This window comes from Capricornis sumatraensis, chromosome 6, assembly GCF_032405125.1.
Source record: "Capricornis sumatraensis isolate serow.1 chromosome 6, serow.2, whole genome shotgun sequence".
In the NCBI taxonomy this organism is placed as follows: domain Eukaryota; kingdom Metazoa; phylum Chordata; class Mammalia; order Artiodactyla; family Bovidae; genus Capricornis; species Capricornis sumatraensis.
Window position 1 is genome coordinate 29,877,070 of NC_091074.1, and position 13,735 is coordinate 29,890,804.

A 13,735-nucleotide genomic window follows, 5' to 3' on the forward strand; every position below is an offset into this window, starting at 1 on the left:
TAAAATGTTATATATTTCAATATAAATGTTGAAATTAGTAGAATCAGTGGGAAGCTACAGATGCACAGTGAATTAGGTGTATGTAATGTCACGAGCAGCACTTCAAAGAGTGACATGCTTTTTTAAAATGATTGCTAATTCCAGGCAAAGAACAAAATAAAACACAACTTCCCCCAATTTTCACAATAGTAGAATTCCTGAAAGTCACTTATCTTTAAACTATACAAAATTATTTTGCATTTATTTATAAAGTGGTTTTATTTCTCAGATAAAAATTATATATGGAACATTCTGAAGTTGTGAGGAAAGTGAAATCACTCAGTTGTGTCCGACTTTTTGCAACCTCATGGACTGTAGCCTACCAGGCTCCTCCATCCATGGGATTTCCCAGGCAAGAGTACTGGAGTGGATTGCCATTTCCTCCTCCAACTTGAAAAAGTTGTGAGGGAAGAAATACAATTTATCATTTTGGGTTCTTATGCATTAAAGTTACATGGCATCCCAAGAGCTACCCACTAAATGCCAGTAGTGTGATCTCTAATAATGAGAATAATCAGTGTTGCCCCAACAAATTTTCAAGGGAAAGGAACTACCCTCATAGAAAACTACAGTATGAGTAATTATTATAAGTACAAAAGATCTCCCAATACTGATTCTATGTAAACATATCAATACTCAAACAGAACTTAAATACCAGGAAATATCTATTTTTTCAGGTAAAGAAAATTTAAAGAAACTTTGCAGGCAAAAGACACAAAGCAGGCTGGTGAAACTCAATCCTCTTGACTTGAGCCTCAAAGTCATTCTCAATAGTAATTTGCTAAAATTAGATTGGTGATATGTACCAAGTATCAGGGGGTTTTGTTAGAGTTAGACAATTGAAGTTTGCTGTATTTCCCATTTTTATTAATGAATAAAATTATTGTGTTATATAATACTTCTTGATAAAGTTGGAATTCCACATAACTAGTATCATTATACATCCTGGGTTGCCTTCCATACTAGCAAAAATATTATAGTAATGCCAATTTTACCCCTCAAAAGTATCCCCATTTTCATAATAAACTTCTCTTTATGATTACCTTACTCCAAAACATTACATTTGCTCTAAATTTATTGAATAATTTTTACTAATGATCTAAAACTTCTGATAATAAATCATTATCCCTTCAATTTGCTTTATAACATCAATATCCTTCCTTAAAATCTAGTCATGCTCTGTAAACTATGGTACCCGTCATTTGCTTCATAACATCAATATCCTTCCTTAAAATCTAGTCATGCTCTGAAAACTACGAATTACAAAAAATAAAATGATTGATAACCCTGAAGTTAGAGGATGTATTTATTTGACTTAATTGATTTGCAAAATTTACATTAGGAAATATATTGGGACCACTGATCTGGGTTACTCATTCTGCCTCTGATTCAGAGGCTTAACATTTCTTCATGATGACCTGGAAAAAAAGTCTATTGGCCGTATTCTAACTGCAAAAATAGATTTATTCTAACTGCAAAGATATATTTATAATGAGATGCAGAGGGTTCTGTTCAGGAAACTCTGAGCATGGAATGTAAGGAGATCGACACCTATGAAAAGTAAGAAAGGAGAATTGGGAGGATCGCCCTTCATGGTGCATTGTGTATGATCATTTTATTGTGGAAGTCAAGAGAAATTGTCCTCTGTGAAATTAAATTATGATTGCTGTCTCCAAGCTCAGCTTCCAAATTCATCGGTTTTCTGGGTCCCAAGTTCACTAAATCTGAGGAGGCAAAATCTTTCCCCAACCCACTATGCCTCCTCTCCCTTTATTTGATACAAATAACTTTAGCAGACAATATTCGCCAGGTGTGTTTTTTAGTATTCACCTGCTGTTATATCAAATCACAAAGTATTTAGCAGTTTAAACAATATAAATGTGTTATCTTACAGTTCTGTAGGTCAGAAGACCTAGATAGGTTTCACTGGACTAAAATCAGTGTCAGTAGGGCTGCGTTTCTGTCTGGAGCCTCTCGCAGATAATCCATTTTCTTGCTTTTTCAAAATCTGAGGAGAAATACATTCCTTGATTTATAGTCCTTCTCTACTCTCTTCAAAACAAGTTACAGTGGATTGAATCCTTTTCATATTGGACCTCCAGGACCATTCTTCTGTAGTGACATCTCCCTCTAACCACAGTTAGGAAAGATTCTCTGCTTTCAAGGTTTCATGTGATCATATTAGGCCCATCCAGATAATCCAGGATAATTTTCCATCTCAAGGTTCTAAATCTTAGTTACATCTGCACAGTGGCTTTTTCAACATGGGTTAATATACTCACAGGTTCTGGGGATTAGAACATGTACATCTTTGAGGGGCCTTTATTCTGGCTCTCACAGAATTAAACCAAATTAATCTAGAGAGAAATCCTGTTTTCAATGGTATGAAAAAAAACCTATACTTCCTATTCATTTCATAAAATGTTAAAGTATTAAATGTTGCCAAAATTTCATTGGGCTGATCCCTAGAATTGTTTCACCCAAGCTATTGGCTACTAGATATATTTTCTTGAGTGTAAAATTACTTGATCGATAAGAATATTAAATTAAACTGGGATACGAAATGAAAGTTGAAATATATGGCTTCTCAGAAAAAAGTTTAAAAAAATTCACTCAAACATTTGATAACATATTTTACAGAATTATAGAATACTGGAGATGCTTATTTAACCACAGAAATTATAGAACACAAACTCATTTTACACATAAAAAGCAAGACCAAGAGAGATAGTATAACTTACTTGATGGAAGTTACAAAGTGCTGTAACTTATAACAGAGAAGGAATTAGAACTCAAAAAACCTAAATCTTAGTAAGAATTCTTAAATTCCTACATACTCTTTTCAGTTGGGCAAATCAATTTATTTATCAGTGCTAAACAAATTATATAAAGTAATGTTTCAAATATGAATATTTCCTTTCAGCTCAGTTCAGTTCAGTTCAGTCGCTCAGTCACGTCCAACTCTTTGTGACCCCGTGGACTGCAGCACACAAGGCCTCACTGTCCATCACCAACTCCTGGAGTTTACTCAAACTCATGTCCATTTAGTGGGTGATGCCATCCAAACATCTCATCCTCTCCCATCCCCTTCTCCCACCACCTTCAATCTTTCCCATCATCAGGGTATTTTCAAATGAGTCAGCTCTTCACATCAGGTGGTCAAAGTATTAGAGTTTCGGCTTCAACATCAGTCCTTCCAGTGAACATTCAGGACTGATTTCCTTTAGGATGGACTAGTTTGATCTCTTCCGCTTCAAGGGATTCTCAAAGAGTCTTCTCCAACCATAGTTCAAAAGCATCAATTCTTTGGTGCTCACCTTTTTTATAGTCCAACTCTCACATCCATACATGACTACTGGGAAAACCATTGCCTTGACTAGACGGATCGTTGTTGCCAAAGTAATGTCTCTGCTTTTTAATATGCTGTCTAGGTTGGTCATAACTTTCCTTCCAAGAAGTAAGCGCCTTTTAATTTCATGGCTGCAATCACCATCTGCAGTGATTTTGGAACCCAACAAAATAAAGTCAGCCACTGTTTCCACTGTTTCCCCATCTATTTGCCATGAAGTGATGGGACCAGATACCATGATCTTAGTTTTCTGAATGTTGAGCTTGAAGCCAACATTTTCACTCTCTTCTTTCACTTTCATCAAGAGGCTCTTCGGTTCTTCTTCACTTTCTGCCATAAGGGTGGTGTCATCTGCATATCTGAGGTTACTGATATTTCTCCCAGCAATCTTGATTCCAGCTTGTGCTTCATCTAGCCCAGTGTTTCTCATGATTTACTCTTTATATAAGTTAAATCAGAAGGGTGACAATATACAGCCTTGACATACTCCTTTTCCTCATTGGAAGAGTCTGTTGTTTCATGTCCAGTTCTAACTGTTGCTTCCTTACCTGCATATAGATTTCTCAAGAGGCAGGTCAGGTCGTCTGGTATTCCCATCTCTTTCAGAATTTTCCACAGTTTATTATGATCTACACAGTCAAAGGCTTTGGCATAGTCAATAAAGCAGATGGATATTTCTCTGGAACTCTCCTGCTTTTTAATGATCCACCGGATGTTAGCAGTTGCTTTTCGGTTTCTCTGACTTTTCTAAAACCAGCTTGAACATCTGGAAATTCACGGTTCTCGTCCTGTTGAAGCCTGGCTTGGAGAATTTTGAGCATTACTTTGCTAGTATGTGAGATAAGTGCAATTGTGCAGTAGTTTGAGCATTCTTTGGGACTAGAATGAAAACTGACCTTTTCCAGTCCTGTGGCCACTGCTGAGATTTCCAAATTTGTTGGCATATGGAGTGCAGCACAATCACAGCATCATCTTTTAGGATTTGAAATAGCTCAACTGGAATTCCACCACCTCCACTAGCTTTGCTTGCAGTGCTGCTTCCTTCCTAAGGCCCACTTGACTTCACATTCTAGGATGCCTGGCTCTAGGTGAGTGATCACACAATCATGGTTATCTGAGTTGTGAAGATCTTTTTTGTACAGTTCTTCTGTGTATTCTTGTCACCTCTTCTTAATATCTTCTGTTTTTGTTAGGTCCATATCACTTCTGTCCTTTATTGTGCCCATCTTTGCATGAAATGTTCCATTTGTATCTCTTATTTTCTTGAAGAGATCTCTAGTCTTTCCCATTCTATTGTTTTCCTCTATGTCTTTGCACTGATTGCTGAGGAAGGCTTTCTTATCTCTCCTTGCTATTCTTTGGAACTCTGCATTCAAATGGGTATATCTTTCCTTTTCTCCTTTGGCTTTCACTTCTCTTCTCTTCACAGCTATTTGTAAGACCTCCTCAGACATCCATTTGGCTTTTTTGCATTTATTTTTCTTAGGGTTTGTCTTCATCCTTGTCTCCTGTACAATGTCATGAACCTCTGTCCGTAGTTCATCAGGCACTCTATCTATCAGATCTATTTCTCACTTCCACTGTATAATTGAAAGGAATTTGATTTTATTTTATGAAGACCTACAAAACCTTTTAGACCTAACACCCAAAAAAGATGTCCTTTTTATTATAGGGGACTGGAATGCAAAAGGAGGAAGTCAAGAAACACCTGGAGTTAACACGCAAATTTGGCCTTGGAGTACAGAATGAAGTGGGGCAAAGGCTAATAGAGTTTTGCCAAGAGAACACACTGGTCATAGTAAACACCCTCTTCCAACAACACAAGAGAAGACTCTACACATGGACATCACTAGATGGTCAATACTGAAATCAGATTGATTATATTCTTTTCAGCCAAAGATGGAGAAGCTATATATGGTCAGCTAAAACAAGACCGGGTGCTGACTGTGGCTCAGATCATGAATTCCTTATTGCCAAATTTTGACTTAAATTGAAGAAAACAGGGAAAACCACTAGATCATTCAAGTATGAATATTTCCTTTAGGTTCCTAAATTAAGTCATTAACCTGGGAAAGAGAAACCCTGTGTGTATGTTTGTGTGTATGTTTTCAGTGTTCAGTATTATTTTGGCACTAAATAAAATCCAAGTCAGAGCCATACTGGAATACCCCCATCTGTCTCCTATCAATTGCTGACTCATCCTAGACCATATTAGGACTTTATTGCTCAGTAAAGAACATTAAAATCGAAGTTTATTGGAATTGTGATGGTTGGACATTTCCAAACTGTGTGTGGAAAATAAAAGGCAATGCCAAACTAACATGTTAGAAGAAACAATTTAAAAAAGGAATCAATTGTGGTAAATGATCATTGATTCTGATGGGAACCAAGCATTTAGACCTTCTGGTCAACTTATCTGCTTTCTATCTTATTATTAACCCATTCTATTTTTCTATCTCATGATAATTCAAGTTTATATTCAGTTCAGTTCAGTCACTCAGTCGTGTCTGACTCTTTGGGACTCCATGAATCACAGCACACCAGGTCTCCCTGTCCATCACCAACTCCTGGAATTCACTCAAACTCACGTGTATTGAGTCAGTGATGCCATCCAGCCATCTCATCCTCTGTCGTCCCCTTCTCCTCCTGCCCTCAATCCCTCCCAGCATCAGGGTCTTTTCCAGTGAATCAACTCTTTGCATGAGGTGGCCAAAGTATTGGAGTTTCAGCTTTAGCATCAGTCCTTCCAATGAACATCCAGGGCTGATCTCCTTCAGAATGGACTGGTTGGATCTCCTTGCAGTCCAAGGGACTCTCAAGAGTCTTCTCCAACACCACAGTTCAAAAGCATCAATTCTTTGGTGCTCAGCTTTCTTCACAGTCCAACTCTCACATCCATACTTGACCACTGGAAAAGCCATAGCCTTGACTAGACAGAGCTTTGTTGACAAAGTAATATCTCTGATTTTTAATATGCTATCTAGGTTGGTCATAACTTTCTTTCCAAGGAGTAAGCATCTTTTAATTTCATGGCTGCAATCACCATCTGCAGTGATTTTGGAGCCCCCCAAAATAGTCTGACACTATTTCCCCATCTATTCCCCATGAAGTGATGGGACCAGATGCCATGGTCTTAGTTTCTGAATGTTGAGCTTGAAGCCAACTTTTTCACTCTCCTCTTTCACTTTCATCAAGAGGCTTTTAGTATTCAATAATATATAGATAAAATTCATACATTTAAATCAAACATGATCAGATTCCACAAATAATGGAAACAAAAACATAGACAACTCTCTAAAGATGAATTCCATCACAACTACTAGATGAATTTACATTGAAATCTTAAAACGTCATCATGCCATTCATCCAAAAGTAAACCTGTGACAGTTAATATGACCCTACAAGCTCTTTTATTTCTAAGAACAGGATATAGTTTGTCAGGAACAACAAAATGGGCTAAGGGTGGGGAGCAGAAGTAAAAAGTACATTGAGTGATTCCACTAAGAATAAGTGGATTGAAAAAGCAAGAAACAGGTCTGAGGGGGGAAAAAAAGAAACATCTGGAAAGAGAAAGAAGACTGTTTAAAGCCATATTTGTTGTTGTTGTTTTATTCACTAAGTTAGGTATGACTCTTTTGTGACCACATGGACTGCAGCATGACAGGTTCCTCTGTCCATGGGATTTCCGAGGCAATACTGGAGTAGATTGCCATTTCCTGCTCCAGGGGATATTCCTGACCCAGGGATCTAATCTGCATCTCCTGCATTGCAGTCAGATTCTTTACCACTGAGACACCAGAGAAGCCATATGGATTTAGCTAAATCAGTACAGCAGAGATTTAAAAAATTAAACAAAATGCATAGGAAAAGAAAATTCAGATTTAATAGTCTAAATTAATAATTAAGAATAGGATCCTAGAATCATTTATAAAGTATCAAGAACAGAAACACCATGATTACTCAAAACAGAATTCATTTTGTTTACAATTAATAATTGATAGATTACATTCTAACTTTGTAATATTATAAAGAAAAAAGTGTTTATGATGCTTAGTCTTATGTCTTCAGCATGATTATAAATACTCTCTTGTGCCCAAGATTAAGAAATAATGGCCAAGACTAGAAGCTATAGATTTCTTTTTGCATGTTATTTCTTTTTAAAAATATGTATCAACTCTATTGGTACTTACTAAACCAAATATCTTTAAGATTTTTGCTGATTTGAATTAAAGTAATTTACTATGCCTTACTGTACCTTCTGCTATGACTAAACAAACATTCTCTGGTATTATAAATCATTTACTCAGCAGCTAAATTGCTGTATTCATTTCTAATCTACTTTTACTATTTCTCAATATATTATTAATAGAATAAGTATCTTCAAAATTCAGTTTGATATATCCTTCCTATAATCAAACTTTTCATAGATTTTACTACACAGGAGATGAAGATGACATTACTCCAATAAAAACATATTCTGATTTCACAAGTTCTCCTCTCTACTTGCCCACACAAAACATCCATTTTTCTTTATGGTGCTCCCGCTTACCACCAATAATGAAAATTCAAACTGATATACAAGCTACAGCTACCACACAGTGTCCTTTAAGTTCTTCAATGTCCTTTAATTTCTTTATGAGTCCTTTCAACCTTAGTTCCTTGAAGACACCAAATTTAACCTATTTGTAGAAAGAATAATATCTCCTGATAGTGGTTTTCATTTCTATAATTACTCACTGTTTTCTTCATTATCTTCTTACCAGTCCCAGCTTCCTTTTCATCTTTTTTCTGTGAGTTTACTGCCTCTCCTCTTCATAACTGCCTTTCTACGTCTTTTTTTTTTTTTTTTTAAGACTTCAGGTTCCAGTTCCAGTCAAAATAAACTAATTTCTATCGTTACAATGACCCTGAATACACCTAAAATTCAGAAGACAATTCACAGAATACCCATGTTAAGGTTCTGAAAATTAAATTATAGCAAGTAAACTAGTAAAGGGGTTCCCAGGTGGTGCTAGTGGTAAAGAACCACCTGCCAAAGCAGGTTCAATCCTTGGTCAGGAAGATCCCGTGGAGGAGGGCATGGCAACCCATTGTAGTATTCTTGTCTGGAGAATCCCTGGACAGAGGAGCTTGGCAACCTACAGTCCATAGGGTCACAAAGAGTGGGACACAACTGAAGCAATTCTGCATGGATGTGTGAACTAGATAGAAAACTAGAACATAAAGTGTCACTGAATTGGAAGTTAGCTTTTCCTTTCTCAAATATCTCCCAGCCTGAACTTAAAGGCATCTTAAAAGGAACTTAAAAAGCAGGAAATGCATACCAGATTAAGACAGAAAGAGTCTCAAGAGAACCTCTACAAATCTTGCCAAAAGACAGGAAAAAAAAATTTTAAAGGATACTAATAATGAAAGAAATAGTGTGGAAAAAAAAAAAAAAAAACTGGAATTTTTGTTTCTTCTTTTCTCTTGTAGCCCAACAATCAGGAAATCTCATGGCAATGCTAACGATAATAGCCATAGTTTCTGGGCAAGCACAAGCCACCACAAAGAGTGGAAACCCTTCTCTTAGGTCAGTTGAATTGCAGTCACAAGAGCATTTGAAAAATCTCATTGTTTGTTCCCCTTTATATCTTCTCTTCTCATGGCCTCGGATGCAAATATAGCTTCAAGAAGTGTGTGGCAGAGAAGATAAACTAAAGCCCTGACTTTTAAGGCAGAGGAAAAGAAAAAGAAGTACCTAGGAGCCAAAAAATGAAGGGGATATTTGGTGGAGAAAAACCTCAAGAGAGTGACTCTGAAAAGTTATAGATGAATTCCTGGTGAAACTATCCTTGATGAAAGGATATCCTCAAGGAAATATCCTTTAGGATACCCTAATGGCTTCCCTGGTGGCTCAGAGGTTAAAGCGTCTGCCTCCAATGTGGGATACCCGATTTGATCCCTGGGTTCAATCCCTGGGATGGGAAGATCCCCTAGAGAAGGACATAGAAACCCACTCCAGTATTCTTGCCTGGAGAATCCCATGGACAGAGGAGCCTGGTAGGCTACAGTCCACAGGGTAACAAAGAGTCGAACATGACTGAGTGACTTAACTTTCAAGGAAATATCCTCAAGGAAACTTTCCTTGAGCTATCTTTGGTGAAACTGACCCTAATGAGCATATCAAATTGTAAGAACATAATTATGGGATAAAGCACTTCCCAGATTCAAGACTAGCCACTATATAGCAAACATATGAAATATACATAAGTACTACTGAAAAATAAATTGACATTGAACAAACAGTTTATAGAAGGAAAGTATGGACTTGCAACCTGAATTTAGCTGGGTCAAATGCATGTTAAAATAAGAACAGAAACAAAAGCTGTATTTCTGTAGAATTTAAACAAGATCCAGATTCACTTAACAAAATTCAAAGTGTATAGAATACAATCCAAAATTATCCAATATACAAAGAATCAGGAAATTTCAATGTATGTCAAAGAAAAAGATAATCAGCTCATACCAACTCCAAGACATACAGATGTTGGAATTTTCAAAGACTCAACACTTTAAAACAGCTATTATATCCATAATCCAATAAATAAGAATGACCAGTCTTGAAATAACGGGAAAGACAGAATGTATCATCATAGAAATAAAAAGTATAAAAAAGAACCAAATTGAACTTTGGAACTGAAACATAAAATAACTTTTTTTTTTTTTTTAATCGTATGGTTGGCAGACTGAAGATAACAGGGGAAGAATGAGGGGTAAACAAGATAAGGCTTGACATTAGAGTATTAAACTGATAGCAAAATTGCAGTCAAGGTGTTTTATCATCTTAGCAATTGAGTCTTGGATGAAAGTAAAAAGACAATAACTAGCAGAGACCCAAAGCCAAAATTCACCTTGAGTTCTCAAAAAGGTATCAAATACAAAGGGTAAGCATAATGGAATTTGGTAAGGGTGATAAAATTGTTCTGTAGCTGGATGGTGATACTTACATGGCTTCAAGCATTTGTCAAAACTCATAGAACCATACACCAAAAAGAGTGAGTTGTACTGTCTGGATATTTTAAAATAAATATTGAGGAAAAAAGATACTTGGAAAATTCCCACTATTTGTAAATTAAACAATAAAGTTGATAACAAACCATGGTTAAGAAAGAAATAATAAGGGAAATTGTAAAATGTTATCAACTGAATGGTAATAAAAATACAAGATATCAAAATCTGTGAGATACAGCTAACATAGAATTTAGAGGAATATATATGGCTTTAAAGAAAGCTGAATGCTGAAGAACTGATGCTTTTGAATTGTGGTGTTGGAGAAGACTCTTGAGAGTCCCTTGGACTGCAAGGAGATCCAACTAGTCCATTCTAAAGGAGATCAGCCCTGGGTGTTCTTTGGAAGGAATGATGCTAAAGCTCAAACTCCAGTACTTTGGCCACCTCATGCGAAGAGTTGACTCATTGGAAAAGACTCTGATGCTGGGAGGGATTGTGGGCAGGGGGAGAAGGGGAGGACAGAGGATGAGATGGCTGGATGGCATCAGTGACTCAATGGACTGAGTCTGAGTGAACTCCGGGAGTTGGTAATGGACAGGGAGGCCTCGCATGCTGCAGTTCGTGGGGTTGCAAAGAGTCGGACATGACTGAGCAACTGAACTGAACTGAACTGAACTGATAGGGCTTAAAAATTTTTTTTAACAAGGAAACATAAAAAATAAATTATCTAAGAAGCTAGAAAATGAAGAGCAAAATTGAAACTTAATAAGTAAATGAAAGGAAATAATAAAGGTCCAAGCTAAAATCCATGTAATAGAATATGGAAAACAATAGAGAAAAATCAGTGATACCTAAAGCTGGTTCTTGGAAAAGATTTATAAAATTGACCATTGTCTCTGTAGATTGATCAAAATTTACACTTAAAATAGATATATTTTACATATTGTAAAATATACCTCAATAGTGTTTTAAAAGAAAAAACCTGACAAGAAGAATTAAGCAGTATATTATTTGTAAATTGCACAGAGGTTCACCCCAGAATTGCTACACAAGAATAAGAAATAATCTTTAATTATTTCATCAGGTACCAAACTTTTGATAAAATGATTCTTGATGTTTTTAAATATTTTAAGGGAAGAGATGAACATTTTCTTAACATTATTTAAAATATATGGCAAACTAAAATTCAACATTAAGATGGAGTTGATGATATTCCAGATTACCACTGACCTTGCAAAATATTATTCATCTTTCAAGATCCATCTCAGCTATAAGCTCCCAAAAGATATTGGTACATCTCTTAGCATTTCCCCAAGAATCTGCCATTATTTCTATGATAATAATATCATTTTCTATTTTGATATGTTTATACTATTGTCTGTCTTCTAGATTAGAATATATTTATTTTAAAAACTGAGACTGCATGCTAAGTCACTTCAGTTGCGTTTGACTCTTTGAAAACCTACAGACCATAGCCCACCAGGCTCCTCTGTCCACCAGATTCTCCAGGCAAGAATACAGGAGTGGATTGCCATCTCTTCCTCCAGGGGATCTTCTTGACCCAGGGACTGAACATGCATCTCTTTTGTCTCTTGCATTGGGAGCAAGTTCTTTACCACTAGCGCCACCTGGGAACCTAAAACTGAGACTATTTTTTCTTAATAATTTTGCCATCTTTAGGGAAGGTTTCTGTTCTTAAAACTGAATGAAGATAGCCTTTTCTTCCAATTTGCAAAGGGAAAAGTAATTATTTGGAGAACTAAATCTTTTTTCCAATTTTAAATTTTCTCTCTCTCAAAAAAAAAAAATCTTATCATATATCATATTCCTCTAGTAGGCACTGAAAGTGAAAGTGAAGTTGCTCAGTCATGTGCGACTCTTTGCAGCCTCATGGACTGTAACCTACCAGGCTCCTCCATCCATGGGATTTTCCAGGCAAGAATACTGGAGTGGCTTGCCATTTCTTCTCCAGGAGATCTTACCAGCCCAGGGATTGAACCTGGGTCTCACGCATTGTAGGCAGATGCTTTACCTTCTGAGCCACCAGGGAAGTTAAACCACTGAATAATTAGAAAGAATGTCTTCTTAACAACAGTAAAATAACTACTACAAAGAGCAGAAGGTCTTCCTTACATTTATGTCTTGTCTTTCTTATTTTTATGTGTTTGTAGGTATTTCCTATGACATTTTGGAGAGATAATTAGAAAAGCTCTATAATGATTAGTTTTGTGCCTTTATACCCCTTAATATAGTTACTTTTCAGACAGTTTAAAATTATATTATGTTTTCAGATATACAGAAATTCAGTATAATTGTGGTAATTGTGCCATTTCTCTCCTTTCCATTCACACCAAATGGACTTCCCTTGTAGTTCAGCTGGTAAAGAATATACCCACAGTGCAGGACCTGGGTTTGATCCCTGGGTTGGGAAGATCCCCTGGAGAAAGGAAAGGGTACCCACTCCAGTATTCTGGCCTAGAGAATTCAATGGACTGTATAGTCCATGGGGTCACAAAGAGTTGTACATGACTGAGGGACTTTCACTTTCTTACATCTATGTATCAGATTCCATACCACACTAACATGTCAGATTAAATTTTCCCCTGGTCCATAATACCCACAGATAACACTTAATTGACTTAATGATTCATAATTATCAACACACTTGGCTGTTATATGTTGTTAATAACAGAAAAATAAATCAGTACACTTTTCTTAGTATACAAGTTTCTATATATATGTATATATAGAAACACTTCATTATAGGGGATGGATTACAAAAGTAGGAAGTCAAGAGATACCTGGAGTAAAAGGCGAATTTGGTCTTGGATTACAAAACAAAGCAGGTCAAAGACTAACATAGTTTTTGCCAAGAGAACACACTGGTCATAGCAAGCACGTGCTTCCAACAAGACAAGAGAAGACTCTACACATGGACATCACCAGATGGTCAATAATGAAATCTTTGCAGCCAGAGATGGAGAAGCGCTATAGAGTCAGCAACAACAAGACCAGGAGCTAACTGTGGCTCAGATCATGAACTCCTTATTGCCAAATTCAGATTTAAATTGAAGAAAGTAGGGAAAACCACCAGACCATCCAAGTATGACCTAAATCAAATCTCTAACGATTACACAGTAGAATTGATAAATACATTCAATATCTGATAGAGTGCCTGAAGAACTATGGACAGAGGTTTGTGGCACTGTACAGGAGGCAGTGATCAAGACCATCCCCAAGAAAAAGAAATACAAACAGGCAAAATTGTTATCTGAGGAGGCCTTACAAATAGCTGTGAAAAGAAGAGAAGTGAAAGGCAAAAGAGAAAAGGAAAGATATACTCATTTGAATGCA